Source organism: Schistocerca cancellata, chromosome 2 (assembly GCF_023864275.1).
Source record: "Schistocerca cancellata isolate TAMUIC-IGC-003103 chromosome 2, iqSchCanc2.1, whole genome shotgun sequence".
Lineage (NCBI taxonomy): Eukaryota > Metazoa > Arthropoda > Insecta > Orthoptera > Acrididae > Schistocerca > Schistocerca cancellata.
Genome location: NC_064627.1, coordinates 770,255,151 through 770,272,035, shown reverse-complemented (window position 1 = coordinate 770,272,035; position 16,885 = coordinate 770,255,151). Strand labels below are relative to the sequence as shown.

Sequence of the window (16,885 nt, the reverse complement as noted above, 5' to 3'; positions counted from 1 at the left end):
GCCACCTATTATGTTACACATTCATTTTGCTTGTAAAAACTGCATGTCATCACGACTTCTCCATAGTTGACTCCAAACTTTGTTAACAACAGCAGCTGGCATAGTTTAAATTTTGTCACAACAGTACAAGTTAACAGACCAGGTGATAATTTTTATGTTTCACCACAACTATAGATATGAATTTCTCAGGGGGGAGTTTCCAATTTCCGGAGGGCCACTCTGCCCCTCCGGGCCACCTCCTGAACTCAGTCTGCTTGGGTGACTTAGAAAATACCAGGTTGACATCTAGGCAGGCAAAGCGCCATGGTAGGCCTGGCAACATGCTATCCACAGGAATTGCTGTCAGGTCTGGGATGCATTCTGAAAACCAAATGTCATTTACATTGCCTCAAAAAGCCCAAAAGGCTTGATAATGGCTGTGATTGTCTTCGGGTGCAACACGAATTTGCATTAACACCTTTCCTGAATGTAATTGATCCTGCCATGGCGTGGCTGAAGTTCAGAAGGTACAGTATTTGATATCAGTCCCGCACTGCTCATGCATTTAAACAATGGTAGTCCCCACTTGGGTCCCAGAATTTGTCTTTCTTGGGGACTAAGTGCAAGGCAGAGCACTGTGGGCTGCTCAATGGCTGAAGGATGTCTTTTTGCAGCATGGCTTTGAACTCAGCCTTGGATATAGTGAGCTATTCGGCACGAGTTGGGCATGATATGAGAGGTCTGGTCATGGCTACAATGTAGTGCACCGCACAGTGCTTAGTATCCCATGATACACAAAGTGGGTGAGTGAGTTTTGGAAATTTATTGAGAATGTCAGTCCAGGGCAATTACTTGAATTCACATTGAAGAACAAGACCTGCTGCTGCTGCCCATCTATCTTCAAACTTGTTGAATCAGTCAGCAAGTCATTTGTGATGCTGGCAAGCAGCCTGAAATCTGCACCTAGGATTGGCTCATTGGCATCTGCTGCAGTGAATGTCTGTGCAAGTACGCAACATAGCCTGAGATCCATTAGTACTAGAATTTTTAACCACCTTAAGGGATAGTGCTTTGGTGGTTTTGTGGTCTCTCACCATAGTTCGTGCGAACATTGATAGGTCAGACCCAATGTTGATGAGGCATTTCACACTGCTAGCCCATTTCACTGTGAACAGATTCTTTGATATTGCACTACGGCTGGGTGCCTCTAACCCAGTCATAGCAAGCATTTGGGTGCACACAGGGTGACCAGAATTTTGCTGTGTTGTTACTGAAACAGGCATGGTACCTGCAAAAACCATTCAAGCAGTTGTTACCACATTGCTGAAGTACTGCTGGAATCATTCCACGTTGCCAGTTGCAAGCTGGGTTGCTGTTGCTGCTCCAGTGCCTGCTGATTTCTGCCCATGAGTAAGCCAGCCAGTCAACATGTGTGGTTAGTACTGTCACCTGGGCAAGCCAGATTCTGAACTAGCTGGTGTAGGTCAGCATTTGTGGTGGTATGTGCAGAAGGTGTGTGTCACCACAGAGTGGAAGTTCATACTGGACTATGGCATCACAGGCTGCTGTGGCTGTCATATTAAAAATCATTGCCAGTGCACCAGTTAATTGACTAGTCAAGTCTGCAATGGCATCCAGCTGCATTTCTGTCTGTGTGGTGATGACCACTTGCTCTTGAGCAGAGAGAATGCATATCCAGATAGCACGTAACAGCAAGTCTGGCGCCATGTTGACCGGCGCAAGGCTGTGCGGGTTATGCAGAAACTGAGATGGCCTCCTGTTGCTGCATTCTTCTTGGTGTAGCAAGTGATGCACCTGTCGCAATGATGAAACCCACCAGATTAACTCATCCTTCAGCCATTTGTATGAAGACTGCATCAGGAGAGCAGTGATTATGTCCTGCACTTCGGCTCCATAGTTTTGGTCTAGTTGACTTATGATGTGGCTGATTTTGGCGAGGTTGCAAACATCATTGTGTCTCCTCCACTTGGATGAACCACATAAATGGGTTGTGGGGTCAAAAGTGCAGCAGCCTAACAAACACCCATCCTGTGCTTATCACCATTCCAGTAACAGTGAGAGGTACTGGTGTGACGGCACTGTGCATGTGACTTTTTTTTTCAGCTGGTTCCGAGGAGGCAGAGTCCATGCATGTGGGACATACCTGCAACTGACTCTCCAGCACGCTCTTGCAGCTCTTCTATTATCTTTTGCCTTTTCTCCATTTGCCCCATGGTCACTATCTTGCTGTGGAGCTAAGTTTCCACTCCAGGGACACACACACACACACACACACACACACACACGCACACACACACACACACACACACACACACACACACACACACACAAAATGCTATCAAAGTTCCAAGTAGAGTCAATATGTAAAGAATTAAAGAGGGTGTACAGTCTCCAAGTGTTATGAGCACATCATCTGATCATGTGACTTGGGAAAAACACTGAATCATGTCCCACTCAGAAACAAACGACTTTCTACTTGTCCCATGTCACCTGTTGATGTTGTGGTCTTCAGTCCTGAGACTGGTTTGATGCAGCTCTCCATGCTAATCTATCCTGTGCTAGATCCTTCATCTCCCAGTACCTACTGCAACCTACATCCTTCTGAATCTGTTTAGTGTATTCATCCCTTGGTCTCCCTCTACGATTTTTACCCTCCACGCTGCCCTCCAATGCTAAATTTGTGATCCCTTGATGCCTCAGGACATGTCCTACCAACCGATCCCTTCTTCTAGTCAAGTTGTGCCACAAACTTCTCTTCTCCCCAATCCTATTCAACACCTCCTCATTAGTTACGTGATCTACCCACCTAATCTTCAACATTCTTCTGTAGCACCACATTTCGAAAGCTTCTATTCTCTTCTTGTCCAAACTATTTATTGTCCATGTTTAACTTCCATACATGGCTACACTCCATACAAATACTTTCAGAAACGACTTCCTGACACTTAAATCTATACTCGATGTTAACAAATTTCTCTTCTTCAGAAACGCTTTCCTTGCCATTGCCAGTCTACATTTTATATCCTCTCTACTTCGACCATCATCAGTTATTTTGCTCCCCAAATACCAAAACTCCTTTACTACTTTAAGCGTCTCATTTCCTAATCTAATTCCTGCAGCATCACCCGATTTAATTTGACTACATTTCATTATCCTCATTTTGCTTTGGTTGATGTTCATCTTATATCCTCCTTTCAATACACTGTCCATTCTGTTCAACTGCTCTTCCAAGTCCTTTGCAGTCTCTGACAGAACTACAATGTCATCGGCGAACCTCAAAGTTTTTATTTCTTCTCCCTGGATTTTAATACCTACTCCAAATTTTTCTTTTGTTTCCTTTACGGCTTGCTCAATATACAGATTGAATAACATTGGGGAGAGACTACAACCCTGTGTCACTCCCTTCCCAACCGCTGCTTCCCTTTCATGCCCCTCGACTCTTATAACTGCCATTTGGTTTCTGTACGAATTGTAAATAGCCTTTCGCTCCCTGTATTTTACACCTGCCACCTTTAGAATTTGAAAGAGCGTATTCCAATCAACATTGTCAAAAGCTTTCTCTAAGTCTACAAATGCTAGAAACGTAGGTTTGCCTTTCCTTAATATTTCTTCTAAGATAAGTCGTAAGGTCAGTATTGCCTCACGTGTTCCAGTATTTCTACGGAATCCAAACTGATATTCCCCGAGGTCGGCTTCTACTAGTCTTTCCATTCGTCTGTAAAGAATTCGTGTTAGTATTTTGCAGCTGTGGCTTATTAAACTGATAGTTCGGTAATTTTCACATCTGTCAACACCGGCTTTCTTTGGGATTGGAATTATTATTATATTCTTCTTGAAGTCTGAGGGTATTTCACCTGTTTCATACATCTTGCTCACCAGATGGTAGAGTTTCGTCAGGACTGGCTCTCCCAAGGCTGTCAGTAGTTCTAATGGAATGTTGTCGACTCCCGGGGCCTTGTTTCGACTCAGGTCTTTCAGTGCTCTGTCAAACTCTTCATGCAGTATTATATCTCCCATTTCATCTTCATCTACATCCTCTTCCATTTCCATAATATTGTCCTCAAGTACATCGCCCTTGTATAGATCCTCTATATACTCCTTCCACCTTTCTGCTTTCCCTTCTTTGCTTAGAACTGGGATATTCATACAAGTGGTTCTCTTTTCTCTAAAGGTCTCTTTAATTTTCCTGTAGGCTGTATCTATCTTACCCCTAGTGAGATAAGCCTCTACATCCTTACATTTGTCCTCTAGCCATCCCTGCTTAGCCATTTTGCACTTCCTGTCGATCTCATTTTTGAGACATTTGTATTCCTTTTTGCCTGCTTCATTTACTGCATTTTTATATTTTCTCCTTTCATCAATTAAATTCAATATTTCTTCTGTTACTCAAGGATTTCTACTAGCCCTCATCTTTTTACCTACTTGATCCTCTGCTGCCTTCACTACATCTTCCCTCAGAGCTAACCATTTTTCTTCTACTGTATTTTTTTCCCCCATTCCTGTCAATTGTTCCCTTATGCTGTCCCTGAAACTCTGTACAACCTCTGGTTCTTTCAGTTTATCCAGGTCCCATCTCCTTAAATTCCCACCTTTTTGCAATTTCTTCAGTTTTAATCTACAGTTCATAACCAATAGATTGTGGTCAGAGTCCACATCTGCCCCTGGAAATTTCCTAAAATTTAAAACCTGGTTCCTAAATCTCTGTCTTACCATTATATAATCTATCTGATACCTTTTAGTGTCTCCAGGATTCTTCCATGTATACAACCTTCTTTTATGATTCTTGAACCAAGTGTTAGCTATGATTAAGTTATTCTCTGTGCAAAATTGTAGCAGACGGCTTCCTCTTTCATTTCTTAGCCCCAAGCCATATTCACCTACTGTGTTTCCTTCTCTCCCTTTTCCTACTGTCGAATTCCAGGCACCCATGATTATTAAATTTTCGTCTCTCTTCACTACCCAGATAATTTCTCTTATCATACATTTCTTCAATTTCTTCGTCATCTGCATAGCTAGTTGGCATATAAACTTGTATGACTTGGTAATCAGACCTCAACATATCCAAATCTGCATGCTATGGAGGTTCCACTCACACTACTTTGACCTCCTCATGCCTGTAAGTAAACCAGTACCGAAACTTCCCATAATGGTAAATTTGTGCACTGGCAGATGCTGTTCACTTTCTGCTTGCTGTGAACTGCAGTTCTGCCATTCGCTCCTTTCTGCGGGTACAGGTTGCACAGTATATTAAGTACTGTGAAGGCAGATTTGAGGTTACGTGTTGAAGTATGTAAGGTTTGTTAAGGAAGAAAGTGCACTTTTGGAAAATATCTTTCCTGTAATGGAACAAATGTTTCAGAAAAAATTCGATGGTGTGAGCATCAGATAAAAGTCACACGTTACACTGCCTCACCTCTGTATACATGACTGTCTGAGATAGCAGGCAGTGTGTTAAGCCATCGTTATCACAAACAACAATAATTTATGATGAAAAAAGTTAAGATTAAAAAAAAAAAGTTTTCCTGTAACATATGCAACAGAAGAATTGGTGTAGCAATTCCATATCGGCTTCTTCATAGGGCACATAGATGTCTTCTGTTAATCACAGTAAATATACTATCTGGTTGCTCATGTCATTTTGGAAAACACCCACACTCACACGCATTCTCTCTCTCTCTCTCTCTCTCTCTCTCTCTCTCTCTCTCTCTCTCACACACACGCACACACAGATCAGTCAGTTCTTAAATTCTATAAATGTATACGCTAAAATTAGGAATAACAAATTTTTCCCTTTCTTCTTACTAAATGCACTTGCATGTCTTTGTGTACACACATCTTTCAGTCTTGTTGGAAATCACATTTGTATCTTGTTATGTGAATTGAAAATAGCAATCAACTGTTGTACTATGGTTTAATCAACAAACATTGAATAAACATGTAAAAGGTAAATCCTTATTAAGTTTAGATAGTAACAGAAAAAGCAAACAACTTCTGCTGTTGACTGACACAGAGGCTATCACTTTGTGAGATGATATCACTTTTATGCTGTACTTCTGGATTAATGTTATCTTGATTATTTTTCAGTAATTTTTATCTCAGATTATGCATGTAATTCAGTGATAATATTTTTTCTTTGTCTGAGTTATATCTTTTATTCAGTATTGGTCTTTTCACTTTTTTGCAAATTATTTAATGTTTTTTCCTTCCTTACTGCTCTCTTATTTCCTTCTATTTGTTCTGTATGTACATATTTTTCCCTTTATTTTCAGAAATTTCATGTTATGTCATATGACTTGCATGCAGTCTTTGTCAACTTATTTATAGCAACAACAACAATAATAATAACATTTATCTTACAGGGGTGGTTTTTGTGACCTCAACAAACCAACTGACAGCACAGCATTGTCAGTGCACAAAGCAGTGGGTGTTCTGCTGAGCATAAAAGTTTCCCACTCAGAGGTTCCTAACTTTTACTTCATTAGTTTTGATGAGAATGATTGGAAGAATATTGCTACACCAAAGTAAGATGTTATTTGACACCAAAGTCATATATAGACTTCAAAGAAATAGTCTACAATTGTGTTATATTGTTACCGTGGAATTTGTTGCAAATTAAATTTACATTTATTGTGATTCATTCCCCCTCCTTTTCTGAAGGTATTTGTTGGGAGTGTAGTCTTATATGGATGGGAAATGCGGACGATAAGCAGTGCTGACAAGAAGAGAATGAAAGCTTTCGAAATGTGTTACTATAGAAGAATGCTGAAAATTAGATGGATACATAAAATAACAAATGAAGAGGTATTGTACTGAAAAAAAGATGTTTATAGCACAAATTGATTTAGAGAAGGAATTGTTGGTATGACACCTCCTGAGGCATCAAGGATATCTCAATTTGGTAACGGATGGGGGAGTTGAGGGTTGTCGTAGTGATGCAGAGATGAAGAGACTTGTACAGGATAGAGTAGCATGAGAGCTGTATCAAACCAGTCATCTGACTGAAGATGACAAAAAAAGGGTTAATTTATACCTCTCGTAAATGGGAACATTATTTTTATGACCTATACCTCTGGCGTGCATCTCAGAGAATTTGTAGTCAAGAGGTTCTTCTTATTATCTTCACATCTACTTCTGTACTCTAAGAACCAACATAGTTCATGAGAGAAGATACTTTTTAGTCTAACATTAGCTAGGATTTTTTCCCTTTCATTCACAGATACAGAGTAGGAAAAATAGTGGCTCATATGCTTTTCTGTATACCATTATTTTTGTCTTGACAATCCTTAGAGAAGCGCAGTGTGGAATGGACATGGGTAAGGAGGTGGGCCGGCCGCGGTGGTCTAGCGGTTCAGGCACTCAGTCCGGAACCGCGCGACTACTACGGTCGCAGGTTCGAATCCTGCCTCGGGCGTGGATGTGTGTGATGTCCTTAGGTTAGTTAGGTTTAAGTCGTTCTAAGTTCTTGGGGACTGATGACCACAGATGTTAAGTCCCGTAGTGCTCAGAGCCCTTTGAACCATAAGGAGGTGGTGTAGGACATTCATAGAGTCTGCTCTGTAAACAGTTATAACTTACTGACCTGTTTTGTATCTCATAAGTCTCATGGCATTTCTTCATTGCTAATCCTCCTTTGATCATTGTATTTGTTGAAGAGTTGCTAAATAACACATACTCCAGAAATGATTTTTTTTCTTCTCGTCATATCTGTTGACACTAACTTCAAATTCGATGGTCAGCTTCATTAAATCCAGCAGCTTCAGTATTTTAACACAGATCACTAAGTACACCAATTATGAAGAATTTCTCAAAGTTCAGTTGTGGCAAAGACCAACATATTACTTTAAACGATGCTAACTAATTGCCATAGTTACTGTACTGATTAAATCTCGACCATGACTGACTACAACTTAGTGGGTGACACCTATTTACAGATTCGCATCTTACATAAATAACAAATGGTAAGATACTAAATTAATTCATTTTAACATCAACATATAGACAAAAAAATCAAAGACACAATAGGCCTTGAAGTAAATTTGTTTAACAGAAAACTGTATAATCAGAAAGGGACGAAATAATAGGTACTGTTTTGTGAATTTTAAAATTTTCCCGGCCAATTGACTGTTCAAACAAATTTTGGGCTTGCAGCTGGTTGTCATTCAATACTTTGCACGATATTTTAACTGGGCACCTGCCAGTCATCTTCAGGTGAGCCGTCGCAGACTGGTGAAAACGTCCTCCGTTCCGCAATATATAGCGTACTGTAGCTATTCTGTGCATGCGTCGCAAACTTGATAGATGAACCACACTGCCCGCCGGCAGCACCCTCGCTGGTGGAATAGCTGAACTCAGCAAATCATGGAGATGATGGGATTCCATGCACTGTCCAGCTGGTAGCCACTGTCACGGTTTAAGAAATTTTCCGCCAGTCATATTTCTATGGATTCTTTAATAATGGAGTTCCAGAAAGACATTGCTGTGGACAAAATCATTGTTTTCTCATACTCTATTGAATGTCCAGTAGAAATACAATGTTCAGCAATAGCGGACTTGCTTGGCTGCAAAAGGTGGCTGTAACGTTGATGTTCAGTGCAGCGTTCTTTCACGGTGTGTGTGGTTTGATCTATGTAAGCCATACCACATTGGCACAGTATCTTGTAAATTTTGGCCTTTCGTAGTAACAGATTGTCCTTAACTGATCCCACAAGGTCCGCAATCTTTGATGGTGGGCGGAAAACCACGTTTACCTGAAATTATCGGAGGATTCTTGCTATTTTAAACTAAGTGTTGCCAATGAAAGGAAGAAAAGCTAAAGATGGTTCTGGCATGTTCTCTTCTTTATTCACTTCCTGCTTCTTAGTTTTAACTGTTAGTGCCCTGTTAAACTGCCGGATGGAATACCCATTTTCACTTAATACTCTCTTTCGATGGGCGAGTTCTTGAGGTAAGCTATCTAGATCTGAGACAGTATGAGAGCTATGAACAAGTGTTTTAAGCAAACTCATTGTTTGCGATGGTTGATGGCAACTCGATGCTTTCAGGTACAAATCAGTATGAGTGGGTTTCCGGTAAACTGAATGCCCTAGAGAACCATCAGTGGGCTGAGGCGTGAAGGGAAGTGTGCTAGGGTAGTACATGCAGTTGGGCAAAGCCAGTGTGCCAGGATGGCATAGTGGTTAGCACAACTTCCTAGTGAGCAGGAGACATGGGTTTGAACCCTGGCCTTGGTACAAATTTTCATTGCCGCTTCAGTCTGCATATAGTTACAATTTTGTTAGTGATGGACATGAAATGATATCCTGTGAAATATCCCTAAATGCCTTACCTGAAAACTACCCAGAACAGATCATTCAGAACCCCAATCATGATGGAAATAGATTTAATGGCAACAAAAAAATCTAATATATTTCCATCATGAGTGGGGTTTTCACATAAGGATTTAGGAATATTTCACAGGATACTTGTATGGTTAAATGATGATGGCGGCCTCTTGGGTAAAATATTCCAGAGGTAAAATATTCCCCCATTTGGATCTCCAGGCGGGGACTACTCAGGAGGGCATTGTTACCAGGAGAAAGAAAACTGGCTTTCTATGAATCAGAGCGTGGAATGTCAGATCCCTTAATCGGGCAGGTAGGTTAGAAAGTTTAAAAAGGGAAATGGATAGTTTAAAGCTAGATGTAGTGGGAATTAGTGAAGCTCGGTGGCAGGAGGAACAAGAAGATTAATTGGGTAGATCATGTAACTAATGAGAAGGTACTGAATAGAATTGGGGAGAAGAGGAATTTGTGGCACAGCTTGACTAGAAGAAGGGATCAGTTGGTAGGACATGTTCTGAGGCATGAAGGGATCATCAATTTAGTATTGGAGGAAGTGCATAGGGTAAAAATCGTAGAGGGAGACAAAGGGAAGAATACAATAAATGGATTCAGGAGGATGTAGGTTGCAGTAGTTACCATATGTACTCTAATGTAAGCCGCAGTGTTTTCCGGTTTTTGTAATCCAAAAAACTGCCTGCGGCTTAGAATCGAGTGCAAAGTAAGCGCAAGTTCTGCGAAATGTTGGTAGGTGCCGCCACAACTAACTTCTGCCGTCGAATAGATGTAGCGCTACACAGGCATGCTTTGCAGGCACAAAGATAAATACTGGCGCCAAAACCTCTGCATCAGTAAATAAATTAAAAAAATGGGGAAGACGAGCTTTTTTTCTCCGCCCCGAGTTTCGACCACTGCATTTGCTACATTATCCAACGAAGTAAATACAAATTCCATATTGTTCATCTTCGAATGTAGCAGCATTTCAATGAACTATGAAAATCCGACTGGCAAGACTGTTTGGGATGTTTGTCAATGTGGCCAACTCTACGTTCTGAATTTTTTCCTACCTGTGACAAGAGATGGTTGCTGATAGGAACTTTTATGAGTTGTGAATCACATGCAGTATTCTCTTCACCATAAGAAAAAATGCGAATATAATCATTTTGCCATGTATTCTTTCGTGTTTGCTGCTATCTCATTTAAATCCTGTCTGCCTAATAAACTACGAAACTATAGTGAGAAGACGGCAAATGTGGAAGGATATACATATCATGTCATGTTTATGTTCGTATTATTCTTATGCCTAATAGTGATACAGTCAGAAATGAAGCACGGCAATTGACTAGATTTTTAAATCTAAGATGACTCTAATTTCTGTGCAGAATGTAATGTACTAAAGAGGCGTCTGCAAACACCTATAACAAAGAGAATGGCACTTACCAGGTCAAAGAAAAATAAGCAATCAAATCATACCAGACGAATCACGTGAAAAAGGAAGGGTACCCGTATAAATACGGACGGAGCGCATGACGCATAGCAATGGCTACCTGGTAAAGCTTAACTGCTAAGCTTATGACTCGAACCAAACTACTGTAGCTGTATCGTCATTCATTCTACCTATACTGTGTCTCATATTACAATGGACCAACTTTCTTTCGATTTGGAGATGCGGCCTAAAACTTTTCTTCCCCCTTGAATTTCGAGTCTCAAATTTCAGGTGCGGCTTAGATTCGCGAATTTTTTTTGCTTCATTTCGAGTCTCATTTTTCATGTGCAGCTTAGATTCGAGTGCAGCTTAGATTTGAGTAAATACAGTACTTGGAGATAAAGAAGCTTTCACAGGATAGAGTAACATGGACAGCTGCATCAGACCAGTCTCTGGACTGAAGACCACAACAACAACAACAGTGGCAACAAATATACATGGCCTCTTTGAGCACGTCCACATCAAAACTGGTATTGGTGACTACAAGGTAGTTGTGGCAACAATGTTTCGCAAAGAACAAAGGGCAACTAAAACAAGTAGAATGATTTGTAAGTTCAATAAACTAGATAAAGATCCAGTAGTGTCACATCTCAATGAGGAACTTGAATATTTTAGGAGAGGAGCATGTGGAGGAACTAGGGCTCAAGTTTAAAAGAATAGTCAACAATGCACTAGCTAGATGTATATCCAGTAGAACACTTAATGATGTCAGAGACCCTCTATGGTATATTGTCACTGTAAAGGAACTTCTGGTAATGGCCTTGCCGCAGTGGATACACCGGTTCCCGTGAGATCACCGAAGTTAAGCACTGTCGGGCGTGGTCAGCACTTAGATGGGTGACCATCCAGGCCGCCATGCGCTGTTGCCATTTTTCGGGGTGCACTCAGCCTCGTGATGCCAATTGAGGAGCTACTCGACTGAATAGGAGCAGCTTCGGTCAAGAATACCGTCATAATGACCGGGAGAGTGGTGTGGTGACCCCATGCCCCTGCTATCCGCATCCTCCTTGGAGGATGACATGGCGGTTGGATGGTCCTGATGGGCCACTTGTGGCCTGTAGATGGAGTGGTAAAGGAACTTCTAAAGGAACAGGGGTTACTCCATAATAGTAGGTGTAAGACAAAGCACAGGTCTTTGCATAGAGATATACTGAAGGAAATGCATTTGATTGTCAAGAGAGCAATATGTGAAGCCTTCAATGAGTACCATAGCAGAAATTGTCAAAAGATCCTTCACAAAACCCGAAGAAATTCTGGCTTCATGTAAAGACCATTAGCAGCATGAAGTTGGTGTCCAGTCGTGGATGAGACAGGAACTGAAGTTGAGGGTAGCAAAGCAAAAGCAAAAATGCTTAACTCTGTTTTCAAATGTTCCTTTACAAAGGAAAACCCAGGAGTACAGCTCCAATTTAATTTTCGTACCATTAAAAAGATGGGTGGAGTAGATAATAGTGTCAATGGCACTGAGAAGCAGCTGAAACCATTAAAATTAAATAAAGCAGCAGGACTCAATGGAATCCTATAACCGATTAGTGGCAGAGTTAGACCCTCTTTCAACTATAATCTATCCAAGATCTCCCAAGCAAAACTGTACCCAGTGGTTGGAATAAAGCACATCTATGAGAAGGGTAGCAGAAGTTATCCATAAAACTACCACCTAATATCTTTGATATCCCTTTCTTGTAGAATCTTAGAACATGTTTTGAGTCCAAATATAATGAGATAGTTTGAAAAGAATGGCCCACTTCATGCCAACCAGCATGGATTCCGAAAACATAGATAATGTGAGACCCAACTAACATTTTTATCACATGACATTTTTATCACATGGATCAAGGCAGTCAGGTAAACACAGCATTTCTCTCCTTTCAAAAAGCATTTGACTTAGTATCACATCTACATTTATTTATTTATTTGGTAAGGGTGGCACAGCAAGTTATCTTGGTTGGAGAGAGTCAGCGGAGCATATAGAAGTAACATCAGCTGTGTCACACACAAGTATGTTGGGACACATTGTTGTTCATGTTGTATATTAATGACTTTGTGCACAACATTAATAGTAACCCCAGACTTTTTGGGGATGATGCAGTTATGTATAATGAAGTACTGTCTGAAAGAAGAAACACAATATTCAGTCAGATCTTGATAAGATTTCAAAGTACTGCAAATATTGGCAGCTTGTTTTAAATGTTCAGAAATATAAAATTGTGCATTCCAAAAAATGAAAAACATAATATTCAATGACAGTAATATCAATGAGTTACAGCTTGAATTGGTCATCTCATACAAATAGCTGGGTGCAACTCTGTAGAGATATTTCAGAATGATCATGTAGACTCAGTGATACATAAAGCAGGTGGTAGACTTCAGTTTATTGGTAGAATACTAGAGAAGTGCAATCAGTTTACAAAACAGACTCTGTACGAATCACAGGTGCACCTCATCCTAGAATATTGTTCAAGTGTGTGGTTCCCATACCAAATAGGTCTAACACGACATATTGTGGAGAGGAAACTTGATACCATATAACAGAGATGCAGAGTCGCAGATAGGCACAACAAAAAGACTGTCACAAATATAGCTTTTGGCCAGTAAGTCCTTTGTCAAAATTAGATGACAAACACACATACAGACTCATGCAAACTCAACTGACATACACGAGTGCAGCCTAAGGGAACTGAGGCCACACTGTGAGAAGCAGCGCCAGTGCATGATGAGAGTGACGAATGGGTGGGGGTAAGGAGGAGGCTGGGGTGGGGAGGTGGAGGGATAGTAGGGTAGGGGTGGCAGACATTGACGTGCTCTTGGGGAGTTTAGAGGGGGGAAGGCGGGGGGGGGGGGGGGGGGGAGCAGAATTGGAGATAAGTAAAAAGTCTGCGTGCAATGGAGGTATGAGGGCTGTGTAGTGCTGGAATGGGAACAGAGAAGGGGCTGGATGGGAGAGGACAATGCCTAATGAAAGTTCAGGCTAGGAGGGTTACGGGAATGTAGGGTATATTGCTGAGAAATTTCCCACCTGTGCAATTCCGAAAAGCTGGTGTTGGCGGGAAGGATCCATATGTCACAGGCTGTGAAGCAGTCATTGAAATGAAGGATGTAATGTTTGGCAGCGTGCTCAGCAACAGGCTGGTCCACTTGTTTCTTGGCCACAGGTTGTCGGTGGCCATTCGTGAGGTCAGTCTTGGGTGTACTGAGTTACGAGGGGGATACTCCCCTGTGGCCGGGTGGTGGGTCTTTGTGGGGTGGTGGGAGGCTGGAAAGATAAGGCATGGAGGCTTTGTTTTTGTACATGGTTGGGAGGATAATTATGGTTTGTGAAGGATTCAGTGAGACCCTTGGTAAATTTTGAGAGGAACCGCTCGTCACTGCAGATGCAACAAACACGGGTGGCTAGGCTATGTGGAAGGGACTTCTTGGTATGGAATGGGTGGCAGCTGACAAAGTGGAGGTACTGCTGGTAGTTAGCAGATTTGATATGGACGGAGGTACTGAAATAGCTGTCTTTGAGGTGGGGGTCAACACATAGGACCCTAAACAGTCCTAAAACACAGTCATGAACCTTTTCTCCAGAAGCCTTAGACCCACAGAAAAATCAGTCCTTTCCAAAGGCCTCACCTTTTTGCCAACTCTCAAAGTCAATCATGCAGGACATGTTAAAGACCTCCTCTCCTTCTTCCTGTCCACCATCTAAAAACAGATCCTGACCTTATGATCCTATCTGCGGATAAATGGCACCACCACTGTTTTGCCAGTCTCCCACCACCCCACAAAGTCTCACTGTCTGGTCACAGAGGACATACCCCTTGTAACTCAGTACCACCCATGACGAGCAACTGAATTACATTCTCTGTCAAGGTTTTGACTACTTCTTGTTATGCCCTGAAACGAGAAGTGTCCTGCCCGTTATTCTTCCCACCTCTTCCACAGTGGTGTTCCGACATCCAGCAAACCTAGACAATACACTTGTCCATCCCTACACAACGCCTGCTGCCAAGCCCTTACCTCATGGCTCTTACCTCTCTAATAGACCTAGATGCAAGACCTGTGTTATAAATTCTCCTAACACCACCTACTCCTGCCCAGTCACAAATATCACCTATCCCATCAAAGGCAGGGCTATCTGTGAAAGCAGACATGTGAACTACAAGCTAAGCTGCAACCACTCTGCTGCATTCTATGTGGGCATAAGAACCAAGCTGTCTGTCCGCATGAATGGCCACCGACAAACTGTGGCCAAGAAACAAGTGGACCAGCGTGTTTCTGAGAATGCTGCCAAACATGACATTCTTCGTTTCAATGACTGCTTCACAGCCTGTGCCATATGGATCCTTCCAACCAACACCAGCTTTTATGAATTGCACAGGTGGGAATTTTCCCTATAATATGTCCTACGTTCCTGTAACCCTCCTGGCCTCAAACTTCGTTAGTCATTGTCTTCTCCCATCCAGCCGCTTCTCTGTTCCCATTCCAGCACTACACAGCCCTCATTTCTCCATCACACCCAGTCTCTTTACTTCTCTTCTTTTCTGCTATCCCCCCCCCCCCCTCCCCACCTCACCGCTGCCATCTGTCTAAGCTCCCAACTGCACGTAGCTGCCCTACCCTCTTTCCACTTCGGCCCTGTGCGCTCCCCAAGAGCACATCACTGTCTGCCATCCCTGCCCTACTATCCCTCCACCTCCCCGCCCCAGCCTCCTCCTGAACCCTACCTAGTCGCCATTGCCATCATGCATTGGTGCTGCTGCTCATAGTGTTTCCTCAGTTGCCTGAGACTGCAGTCATGTGTGTGCGAGTTGCATTTGCGTGAGTATGTATGTGTATGTTTGTCATCTAATTTTGAGGAAGGCCTCACTGGTCGAAAGCTATATTTGTGACAGTCTTGTTGTTGTGCCTATCTGCGACTCTGCATCTCTGCTGTATGATGAGTATCAACTTTCTGTTTCACAATATTGTTACATTCCATCCTGGATTTTCCATTGTTTGATTAATGGGACTAGTTGAATATATATGGGGAAGGACAGACTGTTTGACCCATGGGAGAGTGTCACAGAGATGCTGAGGAATTTGAACTGGCAGACTTAAACTATACTAACAAAGCCTACTTACAAAGTTTCAAGAATCAAATGATGACTCTCGAAATAAATCAGAACCTCATATGTATCACTTGCATAGGATTCATGAGGAGAAGATTAGATTAATTACAGCACCCATGAAGGCATTTAAATTGTCATTCTCCATATGTGAATTGGGCAGGAATAAGCTCTAATAACTGGTACAATGGGATGTACCTGCTGCCACGCTCTACAGTATGGTTTGCAGAATATAGATGTAAATGTAAATGCGCAACTCTTATGTATCCTCACATTACAAAATCTGTTTCAATACGCCTTCCTTCTCTTGACCCTATGATTATTCAAGCAGTTTCTGTTCTATAGCAATCCTCTACAGTATAAAAAATAAATGTGGTTATCAATTAGACATCTTGAAAAATATCTTTTTAAATCATCACACTGCAGAAGCTCCTTCTAACATATTTAGTTTATGAATTTTGTGGCTATTGGACGCGAGCGTGGGGGTTTTACAGAGAGAACGTGGTTTCTTACTAAATAAACTGACCATGCAATGTAATACAAACACTTGTCTCTTACAATTTTTAAATATTAAAGTTCCTCATTTAAAAAATAGAAAATAATTTGGATATAATAATAGTGCAAATCAATATCATTTCATTTGATTATCTATTTGACATGTAACCAATGACTTAATAGCCTTAGGCTTGTCCACTCTTATGTTAACATTTAAGCTCATTTTACATTCATGCTAGAGTAACCATTGCCGCATTGTATTTTCAAATTAATGCTATAGGTTATCACAGTTCATGGAATCACTTTTTATGTGTTAAAAAAGTGATATGTTTCACTAACTTAAGTTACTGGCCAACGACCATAAATTTCATAAATCATTCCTTTCACCTTCCCATGAACAAATCAGTCCTCTAATATACCTTTATTCTACAAACTGAAGTAATACTTCCAGCTTTTAATCATACTTTCTAGCAAATTCTTCAGATCATTTATGCATG

General features: G+C 41.4%; 1 pseudogene; it reads left to right on the top strand.

Annotated features, from left to right (window-relative positions):
• Positions 1–11,554: 11,554 nt before the first annotated feature.
• On the top strand, positions 11,555–11,672 carry LOC126164255 (5S ribosomal RNA; annotated as a pseudogene).
• Positions 11,673–16,885: the final 5,213 nt, after the last annotated feature.